The sequence below is a fragment of the Rhinoderma darwinii genome, chromosome 1 (genome assembly GCF_050947455.1).
Source record: "Rhinoderma darwinii isolate aRhiDar2 chromosome 1, aRhiDar2.hap1, whole genome shotgun sequence".
Lineage (NCBI taxonomy): Eukaryota > Metazoa > Chordata > Amphibia > Anura > Rhinodermatidae > Rhinoderma > Rhinoderma darwinii.
Window position 1 is genome coordinate 262,636,097 of NC_134687.1, and position 22,655 is coordinate 262,658,751.

The 22,655-nt window shown below is 48.4% G+C and overlaps 1 protein-coding gene and 1 long non-coding RNA gene across 2 annotated transcripts in view; one reads left to right on the forward strand and one right to left on the reverse strand.

The window, feature by feature from the left end:
• Positions 1 to 17,893, reverse strand: part of LOC142760640 (lysine-specific demethylase 4B-like) — a 78,979-nt gene extending 61,086 nt beyond the window's left edge. The window contains exon 1 of the mRNA XM_075863835.1: positions 17,738 to 17,893. The gene's annotated coding sequence lies outside the window, so the exon portion shown is untranslated. The remainder of the gene's footprint in view (positions 1 to 17,737) is intronic.
• LOC142760647 (uncharacterized) overlaps positions 17,482 to 22,655 on the forward strand; it is a 44,182-nt gene continuing 39,008 nt past the window's right edge. Inside the window, exon 1 of the long non-coding RNA XR_012883335.1 lies at positions 17,482 to 18,166. This is a non-coding gene — a long non-coding RNA (uncharacterized LOC142760647). The remainder of the gene's footprint in view (positions 18,167 to 22,655) is intronic.

Consider the following 22,655-nt stretch of genomic DNA (forward strand, 5'->3'; position numbering starts at 1 on the left):
CGGGGGGACTGTATGGCGCCATCTACGGGGGGACTGTATGGCGCCATCTACGGGGGGACTGTATGGCGCCATCTACGGGGGGACTGTATGGCGCCATCTACGGGGGGACTGTATGGCGCCATCTACGGGGGGACTGTATGGCGCCATCTACGGGGGGACTGTATGGCGCCATCTACGGGGGGACTGTATGGCGCCATCTACGGGGGGACTGTATGGCGCCATCTACGGGGGGACTGTATGGCGCCATCTACGGGGGGACTGTATGGCGCCATCTACGGGGGGACTGTATGGCGCCATCTACGGGGGGACTGTATGGCGCCATCTACGGGGGGACTGTATGGCGCCATCTACGGGGGGACTGTATGGCGCCATCTACGGGGGGACTGTATGGCGCCATCTACGGGGGGACTGTATGGCGCCATCTACGGGGGGACTGTATGGCGCCATCTACGGGGGGACTGTATGGCGCCATCTACGGGGGGACTGTATGGCGCCATCTACGGGGGGACTGTATGGCGCCATCTACGGGGGGACTGTATGGCGCCATCTACGGGGGGACTGTATGGCGCCATCTACGGGGGGACTGTATGGCGCCATCTACGGGGGGACTGTATGGCGCCATCTACGGGGGGACTGTATGGCGCCATCTACGGGGGGACTGTATGGCGCCATCTACGGGGGGACTGTATGGCGCCATCTACGGGGGGACTGTATGGCGCCATCTACGGGGGGACTGTATGGCGCCATCTACGGGGGGACTGTATGGCGCCATCTACGGGGGGACTGTATGGCGCCATCTACGGGGGGACTGTATGGCGCCATCTACGGGGGGACTGTATGGCGCCATCTACGGGGGGACTGTATGGCGCCATCTACGGGGGGGACTGTATGGCGCCATCTACGGGGGGACTGTATGGCGCCATCTACGGGGGGACTGTATGGCGCCATCTACGGGGGGACTGTATGGCGCCATCTACGGGGGGACTGTATGGCGCCATCTACGGGGGGACTGTATGGCGCCATCTACGGGGGGACTGTATGGCGTCATCTACGGGGGGACTGTATGGCGTCATCTACGGGGGGACTGTATGGCGTCATCTACGGGGGGACTGTATGGCGTCATCTACGGGGGGACTGTATGGCGTCATCTACGGGGGGACTGTATGGCGTCATCTACGGGGGGACTGTATGGCGTCATCTACGGGGGGACTGTATGGCGTTATCTACAGGGGGGGATGTATGGCGCTATCTACAGGGGGGATGTATGGCGCTATCTACAGGGGGGGATGTATGGCGCTATCTACAGGGGGGGGCTGTATGGCGCTATCTACAGGGGGGCTGTATGGCGCTATCTACAGGGGGACTGAAAGGCGCTATCTACAGGGGGACTGAAAGGCGCTATCTACAGGGGGACTGAAAGGCGCTATCTACAGGGGGAACTGTAAGGCGCTATCTACAGGGGGAACTGTAAGGCGCTATCTACAGGGGGAACTGTAAGGCGCTATCTACAGGGGGAACTGTAAGGCGCTATCTACAGGGGGAACTGTAAGGCGCTATCTACAGAGGGGGCTGTATGGCGTTATCTAGAGGGGGGACTGTATGGCGTTATCTACGGGGGAGGGCTGTATGTCGTTCCCTACAGAGGGGGCTGTCTGGCGTTACCTACAGGGAGTCTGTATGGCGTTACCTACAGGGGTCTGTATGGCGTTACCTACAGGGAGTCTGTAGGGAACGCCATACAGCCCCCCCTGTAGGGAACGCCATACAGCCCCCCCTGTAGGGAACGCCATACAGCGTGTCCCCCCCCCTGTAGGGAACGCCATACAGCGTCCCCCCCTGTAGGGAACGCCATACAGCGTCCCCCCCCTGTAGGGAACGCCATACAGCGTCCCCCCCTGTAGGGAACGCCATACAGCGTCCCCCCCTGTAGGGAACGCCATACAGCGTCCCCCCCTGTAGGGAACGCCATACAGCGTCCCCCCCTGTAGGGAACGCCATACAGCCCCCCCCCCCCTGTAGGGAACGCCATACAGCATCCCCCTCCCAAAAAAATGCGACCTACAGTGTGTCCTAATAAAAGACATGTATCCCCTATCCACAGGATAGGGGAGACATGTGTGATCGCTGGCAGCGATAGGGAGAACGGGGGACCGAAAGTCCCCCTGAAGTTCTCCATGACTAACCTCTGACTTCCGGCGTCTGCGCAGCTCTGTAGAAATGAATGGAGCGCTGGTCACGCATGCGCACAAGCGGGACCGGCGCTCCATTCATTTCTACGGAGCTGCCGACACAGACCCCGGATGTCCGAGGTTTGTGATGGAGAACTTCAGGGGACTTTCGGTCCCCCGTTCTCCCTATCGCTGCCAGTGATCATACATGTATCCCCTATCCTGTGGATAGGGGATACATGTATTTTGCTTAATGGCAGAGCAGTAGCCGTACTGTTCAGTGGCGTCCCGCTGTAGCAGCCATAGCGGCTGCTAGCGGAGCCTCCGGCCATGGTGGAGGCCCGTGCCGGCGGGCGACACGGGCCTCCTCATGCCGCGGGCCCCGTAGCAGCCGCTACTGCTGCTACAGCGGTAGTTACAACACTGCCTCCATAGACACGGTGGTTAAGGAGAAGGGAGACCAGTTTCTGCAGTGACAACACCTGCGTCAGAGTCCTCACAGGAGGGAGCTGGAAGTAAGAAGATCGCCAGTCAAGGACGGCTGTGGTCCTTTCCCTGCGACAATGTTATCCTCCATTGCCTCTTTATCACCCTCCCCTCAGCCTCTGTTTTTGTGCCCGTGTGTATTGCCCAACAGTGTAATCCTCCGTGGTCATTTGCCCCTCCTCCATGTCTGCGGCTAACCCCCTCAGGGGGGTTCTCTTTCTCCACCTCACCCATTTGGTCATGTATTCTTACGTGGGTTCACAAGTTGCGGTGAAAATGCATTATTTTGCCACAAACTGGCAAAACCACATCGGTTTTGTCCTGGTTCCAAGAAAAAAAAATGCATTTTTGCCACGATGCGTGAACCCAGCTTGACTGGAAAGGGATCTGTGCAAAACCCACCTGACACTGATGCATATTTATTTCTAATGGAGATAAAGAAATAAAGAAAAAAAACAGAGCGAGTGAGTCCGCTGTGGGTTACAGCCGACACTTCTGGGTAACTAGCGCGATCCCGCTTGTTGAACCCGTTAGCGACCGAGGCATTTAAATGACTAAAAACAGGGGGGTGACCCCTGTAACGTTCCAACAGCCCCCCCCCCCCCCCCCCCGCGGCGAGATCAGGGGGTGCCGTTGGTTGGTATGGCAGCCTGATGAAGGCCCCCAGGTCCGCCATCTTTGTACTCCTATGAAGCCCTGCCTTAACAATCAGTTTTTTTACTTGTAAAAGTAGTAAAACAAAGAAAACAATATCAATTTGGTATCGCTGTAATCATATTGACCCGCAGAATAAAGTGAACATGCAGTTTTTACCGCACGGTGAACGCCGTAAAAACAAAACCACCCGAAAGATTGAGGAATCAATGTTTTTTTTTCCCCTATTCCACCCCACATATTATTTTTTTCTCGTTTCCCACTAGATTACATGGTACAAAAAAATGGTGCTGTGAAAATCTACAACTCGTCCCACGAAAAACAAGCCCTCATACTGCAATATTGATGGAAAAATAAATTTATGGCTTTTGGAAGGTGGGGAGGAATAAACAGAAAAGTGAAAATCCGGAAAATGGCTGCGGAGGGAAGGGGTTAAGCAGTGCTATACCGCGCGTTCCTGAACCACAGATTTGCGCAGTCTAAATAAAATGCATGTCTGGGGGTGACAGACGGGGAACATACCCTTTTTGACAAGTTTCACGATTTCAACTATTTGTGTTTTGACTTTTTCTATTCACATGGTCTTTTGCCCTGGCCCCAGTTTTCGTGCTTCAAGAAAGGTGGTGTCCCACACTTATGTTGAATGTGTAATAGAAAATAGGTTTAGAATTACCTAAACTCACTATTTATGCATGAAAGCATTGTTATAAGTTGTAGTAATGTCTCCCTGCATACACAGTGAATTTTTGACACCATGTATCCCTACGTATAATTAATTTAAATTACTGCATATTACTTACTCCTCCTTGGCTAAAAATACTCCTCAAAAATGCTAAGACGGAATTCACACAACAGGGTTTCCCGGCCGTGTGACGGCCGTTCATAAACCGGCCGTCACCCGGCTGCATTAGGAACAATAGACCCCTAATGGGGCTATTCACACGACCGATTTTTTGACGGGCCGGGAAAACTGGACGTCAAAAAATGGGAAATGCCCTATTTTCGGCCGGGTACCCGGCCGCCCGGCTCCCATAGAAGTCTATGGGGCCGGGTAATACACGGCCATCACCGGAATGTGTCCCGAGTGATGGCCGGGTCTACCGTCGCTCGCACACTCTCTCCTCCTCCTCACAGCGCAGAGTGCATGTGAGGAGGAGGAGGGTCTTTTTTTGCTCCCTGCAGGAGTCGCAATCCCCGGCCGGGGATTGGGGATTCCGCTACAGGAGAAGTGCGTGACTACACTGTCCATATATGGACACATCGCCGGGGATTCTGCTTCAGAAGTCCCTGACTTCACTGTGTCCATATATGGACACAGTGAAGTCAGTGACTTCTGCTGGAGCAGAATCCTCAATCCCCGGCCACAGCGTTGCCAAAGCTCCTACAGTGAGCAAAAGACATACCCTCCTCCTCCTCACATGCACTTCGCACTGTGAGGAGAAGGAGAGAGAGCGAGCGACTGAAGACACGGCCGTCACTTGGAGCACATTCAATTGATGGCCGTGTATTACCCGGCCCCATAGACTTCTATGGGAGCCGAGCGAAAATAGGGCATTTCCCATTTTTTGACGGCCAGGTTTCCCGGGCCATCAAAAAAATCGGTCGTGTGAATAGCCTCATTAGGGGTCTATTGTTCCTACTGCAGCCGTTTGACGGACGTTTTTTTGAACGGCCGTCACACGGCCGGGAAACCCTGTCGTGTGAATAAGGGCTTAATAGTTCATTACCTGTGGTGTGCGACAACTGACAGAGTGACTGGCTGAGGGTGCAAAGCACAAAGCAGCATAAAACAAGGACCAGTGAACAAAGCAGCCACTCCAAGATCTTTGAAATTACAAAAAGCTGGCTATACACATTTAGGCTAAGTTCACACGGGACAGGTACGCTGCGTAAGAGCACGCAGCGTATCCGCCCTGTGTGCCGCAGGGACTTCCGGACGAAAAACCGCACCAAACTGAGGTGCAGTTTTTCGCCCGGATTGTCTGCTGCAAAAAACTGCAGCACTTAGCTAGCTGCTAGCAGGCCAGCCTCCTGGGAAGACTCCCATCGTCTCCCTTCTAGCGCATCTGGAACGTCATTGGTCGGCAATTGCATAGGGAGCTGCCAGCAGCTAAAGCCTGTGATTGGCTGCAGCGCTCACATGGAATGAAACGTCATCCCAGGAGGCAGGCCTGGAGAAAGAAAGGAGACTCCTGGGTAAGTATAAGGGTACGTTCACACGGCCTATTTTCGTCAATTTTTCGGACCGTAAACGCCCGAAAAATCGGAAGCAGAAGGCCTCCAAACATCTGCCCATTGATTTCAATGGGAAAACGGTGTTCTGTTCCGATGGAGCGTTTTTTTTTATGCGTAAAAAACGGCCGCGAAAAATAAGTGCAGGACACTTCTTGGGACTCTTTTGGAGAAGTTTTCCACAGACTATTGAAAAAAGCTCCAAAAACGGCCGTAAAAAACGCAGCGAAAATCGTGAGCGGCACAAAAAATGTCTGAAAATCAGGAGCTGTTTTCTCTTGAAAACAGCTCCGTATTTTGAGACGTTTTTGACTCAAAACGTGTGTGAACATACCCTAAAGATTTATTTTGCAGAGTTGCGTTTTTGGTGGTGGAATCGGTCGAACCCGCCGCAAAAAAACGCAACAACTGCTATTTGTTGCGGGTTTTACCTCCCCATTGAATTTATTTAAATCAATAATTCCCATGTATCCCAAAGTAGTACGGCTCTTGAAATGTGGTGATGCTTAAACTAAATTTTTTTTAAACGATTTTTTTTGTGCAAACGTAGGAGAACATTAAGAAAAACTATACATATAATGTGGTGACAGAGCCTCTTTAATAAGTGCCCTGTCTCCTACATAAGGAGATGGGCGCTGTAATGTAGGGGACAGTAATGCTTTTTATTTCTTCTCATTTAGAAAAATGATCTATTTTTACCACTTTATGAGCGATTTTTAGCTTTATGCCGATTAGTTTCTTAATGCCCAACTGGGCGTGTTTTACTTTCGACCAAGTGGGCGTTGTACAGAGGAGTGCATGATGCTGACCAATCAGCGCCATACACTTCTCTCCATTCATTTACACTGCACTAGCGATATAGTTATATCACTATGTGCAGCTACATACACAAACCCTAACATTACTACAGTGTCCTGATAATGTATATACATCACTACCAGCCAGGACGTGATGTTTATTCAGAACCCTGACACTTCTGTGAGATTTACAGCAAGGCAAACGTAATCTCGCGAGATTACAATGTAACCTGTCATTTCAAACTAGATTACGTTTCCCTTGCTGGAAATCTCACAGAAAAGATTCAGAAGTGTCAGGATTCTGAATACACACGACGTCCAGGCTGGAGGTCATGTGTATTCATTATCAGGACACTTGATTAACGTTAATGTTTGTGTATGTGGCTGCACATCGTTCTAGTAAGAATGCGATGCTGCAGTGTAAATGAATGGAGAGGAGTGCATGATGCGGATTGGTCAGCGTCATACACTCCTCTGTACAACGCCCACTTGGTCGAAAGTAAAAACTCGCCCACTTGGGCATTAAGAAACTCATTAGCATAAAGCTAAAAATCGCTCATAAAGTGGTAAAAGTAGATCGTTTTTCTAAATAAAAAGCACTGCTGTCATCTACATTATATCGCCGATCTCCTTATATAGGAGATAGGGCACTTATAATGTGGTGACAGAGCCTCTTTAAGGCTGGGTTCACACAGAGTTTATTTGCAGGCGGAAATTCTGCCTCAAAATTCCGTTTTGACGTTTGAGGAAGGTTTTCCTCTGCCTGCACGCCGATTTTCGCTGCGCTTTTCGACCGTGGCCATTGAGTGCAGCGGGCATAAAACTCAGCGAAATCTTTCTCTGCCTCCCATTGATGTCAATGGGAGGTCAGAGGCGTAAACGCCCGAAGATAGGGCATGTGCCTTCTTTCTCCCGCGAGACGGTTTTACCGCTCGCGGGCAAAAGACGTCTCCGCCTCCCATTGAAATCAATGGCAGGCATTTTCGGCCGGTTTTTGCGGCGCGGTTTCCGCATCAAAAAACTTGTCAGAAAACTCAGTGTGAAAATACCCTTAGTATCGCCACAATCGTACCAACCCATAGGATAAAGGTAACATGTGATTTACGCCGCATAGCTTACAGCGTAAAATTAAACAGCAAAAAATAGTGCTGGAACAGTTATTTGAATTCCTTCCCTCCAAAAAAGTTAATCAATATACTATGTGCACCCCAAAATGGTGAAATTAAAATATACAACTCGTCCCGCAAAAAATAAGCCCTCATACAGCTATGTTGACGGAAAAACAAAAAAAAGTTATGACTCTTAGGGAATGTTCACACGTAGTTTTTTCAGGCATATTTCTGAGCATAAACGCCCCCTCCTGCACAATTTTCGATGTTGCAGGGACTTATTTCTTGAATGGAGCTACGTACCTGAATCGAACTACTCAATCTACCTTGACATAGGTCAGACAAAATGGGGCTAAGTATGGTAGTGTGGGGTCCCAAACAAAATGTTTTGGATCCACTGCTTTAAGGGGTGCTCTGATATTAGACATTGGTGGCTCTCTACACCAATCAGCTCCAGACCAGCCACAGATACTGCAACACAACCCCACTTTACTTGAAAAGGGCTGTGCTGAAACAGCCGACAGCGCCTACCTGTGAGAAGCGTGGAGTCAAAGAGTAGCTGAAGAATCTGCTGCCTGTTTATTCAAGTAAAAAGTCGCAAATTCTGGCGCACGCCAAAACTTGTGACGTTATAGATGCGGAGCAGAAGCAGTGTGCTTTTTTTGGGCTGCTTTGTATTGTTTGCAGTCACAGTGTACGTACACCTGCATATTTATGTCAGTTTGTCTGACCGACTTTTGTGCTTTGTGTTGTACGTTTGGGGGTGATGCCTGCCTTCATTCTCGGTCGTGCACTCCTCCCATTGTGCCCAAGGGTATTTTTAATTAGAGTGAAGCTGGTTGCTAGTTACCCCGAGGTCCTTATGCAGGCTTAGGCCAGGAGAGATGTGCACACTGATGCCGCACACAGACATGAAATGCAGGAAATACTGTCCGATATGCGTGCAAAAAAAACAGGCCTTCTCGTGTGAATGTAGCCTAAGGCCTCATTCACACGACAAGGTCCGAGTGTCGGCCGGGAAAATCGGCCATTTTTGGCCGACTTTCCTGGCCGGTTTGCATCCGGTTTGCATCCGTTCCGATTCCGTTCCGTGTTGACGTTTTTACCGGCCGATTTGGATCCGTTTTTTTCCCTGTCCGTTTTAAAATCGGATGAATTTCATTTAAATTTGTTGCAACACACAGCCTTTGTAGATAATGCCACCCGGCCCCCTGCAGGCGATGCCACCCGGCCCCCTGCAGGCGATGCCACCCGGCCCCCTGTTAGGTGATGCCATCCGGCCCCTTCAAGGAGAAGTCACTGACTTCAATGTCCATATATGGACAGTGTAGTCACTGACTTCTCCTGGAGAGGAATTCCCTGCAACAGGTCGGGAATTCCGCTTCAGAAGTGGGTGACGTCACGGTGTCCATATATGGACAGTGTAGTCACTCACTTCTCCTGTAGCGGCATCCCCGGCCATAGAGTCGGGGATTCCGCTGCAGAAGTGAGTGACTTCGCTGTGTCCATATATGGACAGTGCAGTCACGCACTTCTCCTGTAGCGGAATCCCCAATCCTCGGCCGGGGATTGGGGATTCCGACTCCTACAGGGAGCAAAAAAAGACCCTCCTCCTCACATGCACTCTGCACTGTGAGGAGGAGGAGAAAGAGTGCGCGAGCGACGGTAGACCCGGCCATCACTCGGGACACATTCAGGTGATGGCCGTGTATTACCCGGCCCCATAGACTTCTATGGGAGCCGGGCACCCGGCCGAAAATAGGGCATGTCCCATTTTTTGACGGCCGGTTTTCCCGGCCGTCAAAAAAAATCGGTCGTGTGAATAGCCCCATTAGGGGTCTATTGTTCCTAATGCAGCCGGGTGCTGGCCGATTTATGAACGGCCGGCACCCGGCCGGGAAACCCAGTCGTGTGAATTCCGCCTAAGGCCGGATTCACACAAGCATGTTCGGTCCATGATATACAGTCCATATGTCGGCCGCATTTCCCAGACGGAACACACTGCAGGGAGCCGGGCTCCTAGCGTCATAGTTATCTATGATGCTAGGTGTCCCTGTCTCCCCACAGGACTACTGTCCCGTACTGAAAACAAGCCTGAACATATGCCGTCTGAACATGGCCTATGGAAAAGTTCACACGGGTTGGAATTGCTGCAGAAAACTCCCATATTTCCCAGACCCAGATTCAACAGGGAATTCCAGGTGAAAGTCCACACCCAATAGTGTGGATTTGGTGCAGATTTTACTATACTCACCTGCACTTTCATTGGCGCAGAGTCCTGCTCTCCCGGCTGACATCTTGTCCCATGGGACATTGCAGCTTGTAATTGGCTGCAGCGGTCACATAGAACAATAGATCATCCCAGGAGGCTGGATCAACACAGACCAGCCAGGAGAGCAGGGACTTTTCCATGCGGGAGGCAGTGGCCGCTGCAGCCAATTACAAGCTGCAATGTCACATATATCTCTAAACAGTAACGTCTTTTTTTTTTTTTTTTTTTTTTTTTAAAGTTAAGAAATTATTTTCCTTCTAGTTGCAATTATTGCTGTGGAAAGCCAGCTATTCTGCAGCATAAAAAGCAACATTAGGGAAAATCTTCAGCAAACTTTCCACAGCATAAACTTACATGCTGCGGATTAAAAACAAAAACGAATAATCTTCACCGCAGGTCAATTTCTTAAATCTTATCCACTTTGCTGCAGATTTTCCACCTTCAAATTTGGATGGAAAATCCACAGCAATGACACTAATGCCTCATACACACGACCGCTGTGCCACTCACTTTAGCGGGTGAATCGGGTCCGTGAAAAATGGTCTGAGTCTCCGATCCGAGGAAAGATAGAACATGCCCTCTCTTTCCTTGGATCATGGACGGGACTCGGACGGCACACACGGTCGTGTGCATGAGGCGTAAGGCAACAGCCGTCAAACGGAGCTATATAATTCAGTGTGGCCGTTCACACGGCCGTTGTTTCAACGGACCGTGTGCAGGGTCCATGAGAAAATAGAACGTCCTATTTTTTCACACTTCCCTCCATAGACTCTAGTCTATGGGGGATCCGTGACATCACGTCCCGCAGCACAGAGCACAGATCGTACCTCGGACGTGAAAAAAGTTGTATTTTTTACGTCCGAGATGGGCAACGTCCGTGTGAATCCAGCCTTAGGCTACATTCAGACGTGTGTGTCAGATTTGCGCGCGTAAAAATGCGTTGCATATTGGCATCAGTGTGCTTTGCGTGTAGCATGCGTTTTTCACGTCCGTGCAAGCACTTTTTATTTCTCTGCTTTTCTTTGTAACTGAGGTCAAACACAGACAATTGTCATCTGTGTGCGGACCGTGGTTTTCACACCCCAATAGGCGACTAGGTGCACAAAAACTCACCAATACAGGACATGCAGCGAGTTTCATGCAACGGACACTCTCTGCGTGAAATGTCACTCATGTCTGAATAGCCGCGTTGAAATGAATGGGTCCGTGTGCGGTCAGTTATTTCAATGGGCAGCACACGGACTAGTAATATGGTCGTCTGAATTTCTAAGTTCTAAGTGTGAACATTGCCTAAGGGTATTTTCACACGCACTGTTTTCAGACGTAATTCGGGCGTTTTACGCCTCTAATTACACCTGAAAAGACGGCTCCATTACGCCTGCAAACATCTGTGCAGACGAGGTGTAATTTTACGCGTTGCTGTCAAAAGATGGAGCGTAAAAAGACACCAGCGTCAAAAAAGTGCATGTCACTTCTTTGCACGTTTTTGGAGCCGTTTTTCATTGACTCCATTGAAAAACAGCTCCAATTACGTCCGTAATGGACGCCGCGAAAAACGCGAGTACTTGCAAAAACGTCTGAAATTCAGGAGCTGTTTTCGCCTGAAAACAGCTCCGTAATTTCAGACGTATTTTGCGTGTGAACATCCCCTAAGAGTTACGACATCATAAAAAGACCATTAGAAGTCCTTTCAACGACACACGGGACCTTGCTAGGGGCCTTAGAATGACCTGTATTTCTTCATTGATTACGAATAAAATGTGGTCTGATTTATTATCAAAGCCACAATTCTAGACAAACACAACCGAACAAAACGAATAAAACACAAATAGTGTTCTGTTCATGTCTTATTGCGCACGTTGAGTAAATATTCAGAGTGCAGGGACAAAAAGTAAGTGAACCGTTGAAGTTAATAACCTGTAGATTTCCCACTAGCCGCAATACCCTCCAAACGTTTCCTGTAGCTGGAAATAAAATGTGCACAACGTTGAGGAGCAATTTTGGACCATTTCTCCCTGCAAATGTGTCGCTCATCAATATTTCTGGGATGCCACTCTTCAGGTCATGCCGCAGCATCTCGAACGTCTCTTCAACTTGAGGTCATGGACGGCTGCCCTTACATTCTCCTGTAAAATGTTTTGATACATCTTTAGGCTGGATTCACACGAGCGTGTGCATTTTGCCCACGCAAAAAACGCGGCGTTTTGCGTGCGCAAAAGGCACTTAACAGCTCCGTGTGGCATCACCATAAGATGCGTGGCTGCGTGCTTTTTGCACAGCCGCCATCATTATGACACTCCGTTTGGATGTTTGTAAACAGAAGAGCACCTGGTGCTTTTCGGTTTTCATTCATCCTTTTCACTGCTGTTTCCGCGAATAACGCGCGTCCCACGGAACTGCTTCCGTGTGGCATGCGTGATTTTCACGCACCCATTGACTTCAATGGGTGCGTGATGCGCGAAATAAGCCCAAAGAACGGACATGTCGTGACTTTTCCGCAGCGGACTCACGCTGCGGAAAAATCACGCAACTGTCTGCACTGCCCCATAGACTAATATAGTTCCGTGCGACATATATCCCGTTCATCTGAATAAGCCCTCAGATTCATTGTTCCCTCAAGGATTGCAAGGCGTCCAGGCCCGGAGGCAGCAAAGCAGCCCCAAACCATGATGCTCCCTCCACCATGCTTCACAGTTGGGATGAGGTTTTGGTGCGCAGTTTTCCTTTTTCTCCGAACATAGCATTGTGCATTTGTGCTAAGAAGTTCCACTTTGGTCTCATCTGTCCATAGAACATTTTCCCAGAAGCATTATGGAATGTCTAGGCGGTCTTGGTCAAACTTTATTTGGACAGCAGCAGTTTCCTTTGTGGTGTCCTTCCATGAACACCATTCTTGTTCAGGGTTTTCCTAATAGTGAACACATGAACAAAGGTTTTTGCAGTTTGTCGAGTCTTCAGTAGGTATTTTGCGGTTACCCTTGGGTTCTCTCGCCGCTTTCAGGATTGCCTGTTGTGCTCTAGCTAGATGTGCAACATTTATCATACAGCATCTCTTTAATCTGCTTCTCGGGCGGTTATCATAAGTTTAACATGCATGAAGTGACCTTCAAAGGAACAGGCGTCCCAAGGACAGAGCATGAGGATTCATAGTTTGCCCTTTCTGAACCCTGATGCTCTGTCCTGGAGACTCCAGTTCCTTTGAAGGTCTACGGAGTACGGGGTGAATGAATGTGGCCGCAAGTTTATCAGGGTGGTGATCCTGGTCTGCAGAGGGTACAGATGACAGTGTTTGTCAAAGAAAGGGAGCATAGGAGAGAGCCACGGGAGCAGTAGAGTTGAGCGAGGAAGGCGGGTACTGACCACGGTATGTAAAAAGAGAGGCTGGCAGGCGAAGTGCTGTGAAGCAAAGAATCGAGATGTTGTCAGAGCCGCCACAACCTTCGGGGAAGCTTCAGTGACAACTGTCCATATATGGGCAGTTACGTCACTGGAGCTCCCAGATGTAAGATTTTAGTGAAGGCCTGTGCCATACAATGGCATCCGTCACCCATAAACTCCCATGAGATATATATATATAAAATGGTTTACTTTATGTTTTTTTTTACTGGATTCCGTTGGATGGAAAAGCGCAGTCTGCTACGTTATTCCAATAAGTCTTTTTTTTGCGGGATGCTGCCGCATACCAGCCAGACGGAGGCCAAAAGAACATTTGCTTGCCCTCCGATAGGGGAACGGAGCCCTATGGACCAGTTTAGCGTGTATGCCAGGAGCTTTCCTGGCGTACACGCTAAAAATAGATCACCAAGGTGATGCGAACAGGGCCATAGGCCCCACTCACGCTGCATTTTAGCCCTGCACTTAACGTGTATGTGGAAAAAGCTCCCGGCATACACTTTAAACGAGTCCATGGGGCTACATCACTATCTTTTTGTCCTCCATCAAACTGGTATGTCAGAATACCTTTTTTTAAAAGATGGAATACCACAATAAAAATTTTTTACCATCAGAGCCTATAGGTGACAGATGCTATTGTATGGCATCCGTCGCAGGCCTCCGTTAAACTTATTTATTGGGAAGCTCCAGTAACGTAACGGTTCATATATGTTTCCGATGCTCTGTAGGGGACTCCGGCGTTGTAACACTCCTGACTACGTTGCGGGATTCCGTCTGAGGTATAGTTCTCCCGACATAGACCTCCAACATAAGGAAGAAAACGCAATGTGAAAGGCACCTTAAAAGGTGAGTGCAGGTTTAGTCTTCAGCGTGATTCAGACCCTCACTCCTCTAGCATCCTTGAACGAGACCATTATTTAGGTGGAGGTGTAATAGTATAAACCCTACAACATCATGTTCAGCTGTTCAGGGGTGCAGTGGGATCCTGCCTAAAAATGCCAACACACACCCATATAGGTTTGTCATACTGGATAAGTAGACAAAAACAGAGATTCAGATGCTTGGAGTGGCAGGCCCACTTCCCGGATTTAAACTATTGAAACTTGCATGGGACACACATGGGTGACATCTCGGAGGACGTCAGCCACCTCCTCAGAAGCTCAGGACGGCATTAATGCAGGAGTGAACCCCATACCACAAGCATGTACAGTGAAGGAAATAAGTATTTAACCCCTTGCTGATTTTGTAAGTTTGACCACTGTCAAAGACATGAACAATCTAGAATTTTTAGGCTAGGTTAATTTTACCAGTGAGAGATAGATGATATATATAAAAAAAAAAAAAAAAAAAAAAAAAAAAACAGAAAATCACATTGTCAAAATTATATATATTTATTTGCATTGTGCACAGAGAAATAAGTATTTGATCCCTTTGGCAAACAAGACTTAATACTTGGTGGCAAAACCCTTGTTGGCAAGCACAGCAGTCAGATGTTTTTTGTAGTTGATGATGAGGTTTGCACACGTTAGATGGAATTTTGGCCCACTCCTCTTTGCAGATCATCTGTAAATCATTAAGATGTCGAGGCTGTCGCTTGGCAACTCGGATCTTCAGCTCCCTCCATAAGTTTTCGATGGGATTAAGGTCTGGAGACTGGCTAGGCCACTCCATGACCTTAATGTGCTTCTTTTTGAGCCACTCCTTTGTTGCCTTGGCTGTACGTTTCGGGTCATTGTCATGCTGGAAGACCCAGCCACGAGCCATTTTTAATGTCCTGGTGGAGGGAAGGAGGTTGTCACTCAGGATTTGACGGTACATGGCTCCATCCATTCTCCCATTGATGCGGTGAAGTAGTCCTGTGCCCTTAGCAGAGAAACACCCCCAAAACATAATGTTTCCACCTCCATGCTTGACAGTGGGGACGGTGTTCTTTGGGTCATAGGCAGCATTTCTCTTCCTCCAAACACGGCGAGTTGAGTTAATGCCAAAGAGCTCAATTTTAGTCTCATCTGACCACAGCACCTTCTCCCAATCACTCTCAGAATCATCCAGATGTTCATTTGCAAACTTCAGACGGGCCTGTACATGTGCCTTCTTGAGCAGGGGGACCTTGCGGGCACTGCAGGATTTTAATCCATTACGGCGTAATGTGTTACCAATGGTTTTCGTGGTGACTGTGGTCCCAGCTGCCTTGAGATCATTAACAAGTTCCCCCCGTGTAGTTTTCGGCTGAGCTCTCACCTTCCTTAGGATCAAGGATACCCCACGAGATTTTGCATGGAGCCCCAGATCGATGTCGATTGACAGTCATTTTGTATGTCTTCCATTTTCTTACTATTGCACCAACAGTTGTCTCCTTCTCACCCAGCGTCTTACTTATGGTTTTGTAGCCCACTCCAGCCTTGTGCAGGTCTATGATCTTGTCCCTGACATCCTTAGAAAGCTCTTTGGTCTTGCCCATGTTGTAGAGGTTAGAGTCAGACTGATTAATTGAGTCTGTGGACAGGAGTCTTTTATACAGGTGACCATGTAAGACAGCTGTCTATAATGCAGGCACCAAGTTGATTTGGAGCGTGTAACTGGTCTGGAGGAGGCTGAACTCTTAATGGTTGGTAGGGGATCAAATACTTATTTCTCTGTGCACAATGCAAATAAATATATATAATTTTGACTATGTGATTTTCTTTTTTTTTTTTTTATATAATCTATCTCTCACTGGTAAAATTAACCTAGCCTAAAAATTCTAGACTGTTCATGTCTTTGACAGTGGGCAAACTTACAAAATCAGCAAGGGATCAAATACTTATTTCCTTCACTGTATAGCAGCCCATTGTGTAGGGTGAGAACACTGGGCACCAAACCTTTTCTGCATCACCAGATATTGATGGTTTGGGGTTTCTTTTTATTTTGACCACAGTGAAGAAGCTACTGATGTATTTTTTGTTATATTTAACCCTCTCAAGCACACGGCCGTTTAGGGATCCGTGTGGAGCCCATTAAGTGTATGGTGCTCATAGAATTGTACAGACCCATGCAGTATTTATTTTACATGGAGGCACACTGAGAATTCTGTAGGATTCCGCAAGAAAAGCAGCATGCCACAAAGGTGGTAGGCGTTGCTCCAGGCCAGAGTACGGTGCCTAATGCCGGCGCACACACAGGGTCTACAGGTCGGTAACATAGACCTACCCCCTTACAGGCTCTGTGCACATAGCGACGCAGTAGGAGTGCGACGTTCAGAGAAATGGGTGGAATAGTTGTAAATGACATTATCCTACAAATGGATCAGGAACCGCAAAACGTTTTTAAACAAATTCTTACTTGATAATCGTTACAGAACACTTAGACAACGTGAAAATAAGTCAAATGATTGGGAAATTAAAGGTTTTGCTACAATGGGAAGTATTTTTACAGCAATATTTCAGATGATTGTCGCAACGGTAAACCAGCGCAACGCTACAGCCCCAATTCTCTTTTTTTTTTACATTACAGATGTATTTCTGCAGGGGCCACAATGATGATGAGTGGAATACAGTGAGTTAGTTCTGTATGACAGATTCTAATCACCTTTACTATGAACCATTGAACAAAAATTAAACAGCAATCCCTGTGGCTAAATAGGAGTAATACAGAAGTACGAGCAACATTGGCGTTCCCGAGACCTGTTCTCCAGGACTTTTCCTTTGGGAACATTTACTTCTTCCCTGTGCGGATATCACTTCTCATTTTTGGTGACAGAGGTGTAACGTGAAACTCATTGCCCACAATGCAGAACCGGTAAGGGGCCCCTACCTGCCATAATACTGGTGTCTTCTTATGTAGCAGAGGGACCCCCCCAGGCACCAGGTGTGACTGCTGCCTCTGCAACCCCTAGTTAGAACCCTGTTTTGGGAATAATGGGAGAACTCCTCTTATGAACGGCATGTAGGCTTACTATTAGGAAGATCAGCTATATGTGACAAGCATCTGGTAGATATGGACTGGGGGTAGTAATGATTCAGTGACTGGTGCAGATACCCACAACTACTGTAAAGTCCATTCTAAAAGCTTAGAATAAAAAGAGTAAGTTACTAGGAGAGAGATTTCCTGGGACAGAACATGGATCAATATGACAGCTGTCATAGCAGCCTCCTTTAAAGGGACAGTGCATGTGCAGACAACCCTCCCCTCCCCCAGTACACCCATAGCGCTGCTGATTTAGGATTACTATGGATGAACAGCAATGTATTGCTTCCCTTCAAGGCCCTAAAACCCGTAAACATTGTAGCGGAGCAGCCACTACCAGTAACATAGCAGTGATGTCACAAACACAGATCTTACAATACACCAGTCTTCCATTTGCAGCCATAAGACCTGACAACAGAGAACAATAGCCATCGTTCAATAGTACAAGAGATACAACACAGACACTACAAAACACCGGGCCGACCGTAGATGTTCTATGTGTGGCCTACGCGATATCGAAGCTTCTATAGGAAATCACTTAATGTACCATTATGGCAACATATAAAGACACACAAGGACGGCACTGGGAGGGCCCCGGCGTACAGGGAGAGTCCGACCACAATGGCCGCCCCCATTAACAATACGGCAGACTACGTGAACGCTCGTCTATGGGTTACATACGTTATTTTCAGGACTTCTCCAGCTTCCGCTTCATCCACTAAATCCGATTCCCTGATCTCCCGTTCCAAGTCTCGCACTTCCGCCGTCCACCATCTCTCAGAGCCTAGACAGGCCGCATCTCTACGATCCCCGCCCTCCAGCTCTGCTGATTGGCTGCGCTGTGGCGAAAGGCCGCCCTACTGTGGACTCCTATTGGCTATAAACGGAGAATGTTACCGCCCGCTCCTTCCGTAAGCGAAGGTTGGATGTTATTATCGCCGACATGATCTGTTTATATGCGGATGTGCTTGGTGGTAATGGTAGTAATGGTGGCGACGACGACGATGATAGTCACTGCTCATCCATGCTAATATGGCGCCTGCTGGATGGTGAACAGGCCTACATGAACGGAACCCATTCCATTTCTGTGAGCAGTAAAGTGAGACCACAGTATGTCCGTTTTAATGCAGATATTTGTTCTGTTGAATTTTATGGGGTGCACATTTTGAAGCCTCCCGCCATAAACGCCAGACGCACATCACAGATGGAGAATGATGGGTTGCACTGCTGGCTAAAATGTTCAGGTGCTATGAGGGTTCGGGTTTGGACACCCCACAACTTTTAAAGGAAAAACGACCCAAGCACTAGTAAATAGAGAGAAATGGAGTATTTAGAATTTTGGAATTCTTCAAAGAATTGAAATTTTTCATTCATAACAGACGATTTTTTCACAGGCGATTCCCCCCCCCCCCCCCCCCGACGTTTCGGCCTGTCCAGGCCTTTATCACAATCGCTTAACTGATATACAAAAATAAATAAAGTATAAACGATGGTATATAAATACATATATACAACAATAAACGGTTACTTCATGTTTAGACGTACATATAATAAGGTTATGCTTCGCTGATGCTGACGTAAATTGGTAGAAAGGTACATGTGTCAAAGGAAATGGATCGATAACAAAAATCATTTAGACCGCATTGATGAAACGAAGGCCTTATTCAGAACAATGATGTTCTACGGGTGTATTCACACAGCTGTTTTTTTAACGGCCCGTGAATAATGGCCGTCAAAAAATAGGACATGTCCTATTTTTGGCCGTTCTGACGGCCCCCATAGAAGTCAATGGATCCGTTTTTAACGGCTGTCAATACATGTAACAACCGTTAAAAACAGATCTGTGACATGGGGATTTGCAAGGGAACTGCTAGTTCCCTTGCTGGCTATTGGCGGCGCGACAACACATACTCACCGATTCAGCGCCGACTTCTGGTGTGGTCGCTAGTCTCACAAGTTCTGCGAAGGTGGCGCGATGACGTCATCGCCTTCGCAGATCCAGTGAGACTAGCGACCAGACCAGGAGAAGTCGGCGCTTCATCGGTGAATATGTGTCATCGTGTCGCCACAGATCCTGTGAAGCTGAGAGGCCTTACCTGAATAAGACAGCGGTGCATTGGTGAGTATGTAGGGTATTCATGTGAGGCTGTGTGGCATAAACAGTGAGGCTGTGTGGCATATACAGGGAGGGCTGTGTGGCATATACAGGGAGGCTGTGTGGCATCATATACAGGGAGGCTGTGTGGCATCATATACAGGGAGGTGTGTGGCATCGTTTACGGGGAGCTGTGTGGCATCGTATACGGGGAGGTGTGTGGCATCCTATACGGGGAGGTGTGTGGCATCGTATACGGGGAGGTGTGTGGCATCGTATACAGGGAGGTGTGTGGCATCGTATACAGGGGGTCTGTGTGGCATATACAGGGAGGTGTGTGGCATCATACAGGGAGGTGTGTGGCATCGTATACAGGAGGTGTGTGGCATCATAGACAGGGAGGTGTGTGGCGTCGTATACAGCGAGGTGTGTGGCATATACAAGGAGGTGTGTGGCATATACAGGGAGTGGCATCATATACAGGAGGTGTGTGGCATCGTATACGGGGAGGTGTGTGGCATCGTATACGGGGAGGTGTGTGGCATCGTATACGGGGAGGTGTGTGGCATCGTATACGGGGAGGTGTGTGGCATCGTATACAGGGGGTCTGTGGCATATACAGGGAGGCTGTGTGGCATCATATACGGGGAGGTGTGTGGCATCATATACGGGGAGGTGTGTGGCATCATATACGGGGAGGTGTGTGGCATCATAAACGGGGAGGGGTGTGGCATCATATACGGGGAGGGGTGTGACATCATATACGGGGAGGTGTGTGGCATCATATACGGGGAGGGGTGTGGCATCATATACGGGGAGGTGTGTGGCATCATACAGGGAGGTGTGTGGCATCATATACAGGGGGTCTGTGTGGCATATACAGGGAGGCTGTGTGGCATCATATACAGGGAGGCTGTGTGGCATATACAGGGAGGCTGTGTGGCATCGTATACAGGGGGTCTGTGGCATCGTATACAGGGAGGCTGTGTGGCATCGTATACAGGAGGTGTGTGGCATCGTATACAGGAGGTGTGTAGCATCGTATACAGGGAGGTGTGTGGCATCGTATACAGGGAGGTGTGTGGCATATACAGGGAGTTGTGTGGCATATACAGGGAGTGGCATCATATACAGGAGGTGTGTGACATCATATACAGGGAGGTGTGTGGCATATACAGGGAGTGGCATCATACAGGAGGTGTGTGGCATATACAGGGAGTGGCATCATATACAGGAGGTGTGTAGCATCGTATACAGGGAGGTGTGTGGTATATACAGGGAGTGGCATCATACAGGAGGTGTGTGGCATATACAGGGAGTGGCATCATACAGGAGGTGTGTAGCATCGTATACAGGGAGGTGTGCGGCATCGTATACAGGGAGGTGTGTGGCATATACAGGGAGATGTGGCATATACAGGGAGTGGCATCATATACAGGAGGTGTGTGACATCATATACAGGGAGGTGTGTGGCATATACAGGGAGTGGCATCATACAGGAGGTGTGTGGCATATACAGGGAGTGGCATCATACAGGAGGTGTGTGGCATATACAGGGAGTGGCATCATATACAGGAGGTGTGTGGCATATACAGGGAGTGGCATCATACAGGAGGTGTGTGGCATCATATACAGGGAGGTGTGTGGCATCATACAGGGAGGTGTGTGGCATCGTATACAGGGAGGTGTGTGGCATCGTATACGGGGAGGTGTGTGGCATCGTATACGGGGAGGTGTGTGGCATCGTATACGGGGAGGTGTGTGGCATCGTATATGGGGAGGTATGTGGCATCGTATACAGGGGGTCTGTGTGGCATATACAGGGAGGCTGTGTGGCATCATATACAGGGAGGTGTGTGGCATCATATACGGGGAGGTGTGTGGCATCATATACGGGGAGGTGTGTGGCATCATATACGGGGAGGTGTGTGGCATCATATACGGGGAGGGGTGTGACATCATACACAGGGAGGGGTGTGGCATCATACAGGAGGTGTGTGGCATATACAGGGAGTGGCATCATATACAGGAGGTGTGTAGCATCGTATACAGGGAGGTGTGTGGCATATACAGGGAGATGTGTGGCATATACAGGGAGTGTGGCATCATATACAGGAGGTGTGTGACATCATATACAGGGAGGTGTGTGGCATATACAGGGAGTGGCATCATACAGGAGGTGTGTGGCTTATACAGGGAGTGGCATTATACAGGAGGTGTGTGGCATATACAGGGAGTGGCATCATATACAGGAGGTGTGTGGCATCATATACAGGGAGGCTGTAAATAGTGTCTAGGTAAACATGTTGCACAATGGGATGAAAAAGGTGAGAGATCAGCGGCGCTCCTCCGAGGCTATGCGTGGAGTGAAGTGGTGTTGGTTGCCGGCTGCCATCCACTGCAGTCCCTCGGTGGTAGATTCATTTGTACTGGGGACAGAGCATATGGAGAATAAATCAGGCTCGGGAGGACAAGGAATGAATTTACAGGTATATGATCAAGGTAATCTTTTATTTGAACGACGACGCGTTTCTGGACCCGACTGGTCACTTCGTCAGGTAAGTTACCTGGCGCCGTTACGCGATACTACACTGCTTTTTTCCTGCCGATTTATTCTCCATAGGTGAACATGTGACCTTCCTTTGGGTGTTTTCAGGGGGTTGGGACAAAAAAAGTCTGACCAATGAAATTCATCAGGTTTGTAACAGCCATGAAAAACTGATGCAAAACGGATGTCAAACGGCCATTAAAAACGGACAGACGGACTGGTAATGGGTGAAAATTTAGAGACACACTGATGCAAAATGGCCATGAAAAACTGACAGTTGATCAGTTTTTAATGGACATTTTTTTTTCACCGTCGTGTGAATACAGCCTAACATAGAAGCATCACAAAAGAGCTAGAGATAGTATAGCTATGGTATGTAAGGGCACAAAGCATACGTTGGTTTAACAGTGTTATACGTTGGATGGATCGGTATGAGTAATACGGCACAAGTAATATGGCACGCAGCAAGATTCACTAGCATTGCAGTAAATGATGATCATATATAAAATCAACATTGAAATGGTACATTTTTAGAAGATGGAGGGGTATTGTCAAAGTACCTCTCAGGACCATACCATAATATACCGGTGGTGATGTGGCTAGGTGAGGGAATGAGAGAAGTATACATCCTGTAGGGAAACCCATTACCTGTATGGAGAGGGTATCGTGTTCGGTAGTATGGCGTCTGCCAGACGCTCTGAATAGACTGTGGACGCCTGTGTAGTCTACCTTTTTTAAATCCTGGGTGGAAGTCCACCTTACGACACATCCAATTGGACTATGCATGCCACGTTAGCATAGCAACACCTTGTTAGTGTTCCAGCAACACGCATGATGAAATCACGTAGATTACGCCGTGGCGCATGCACAGTACACCCATTTCTGCAGGGATCTTAGACTTCCACCCAGGATTTAAACAAGGTAGACTACACAGGCGTCCACATTCTATTCAGAGC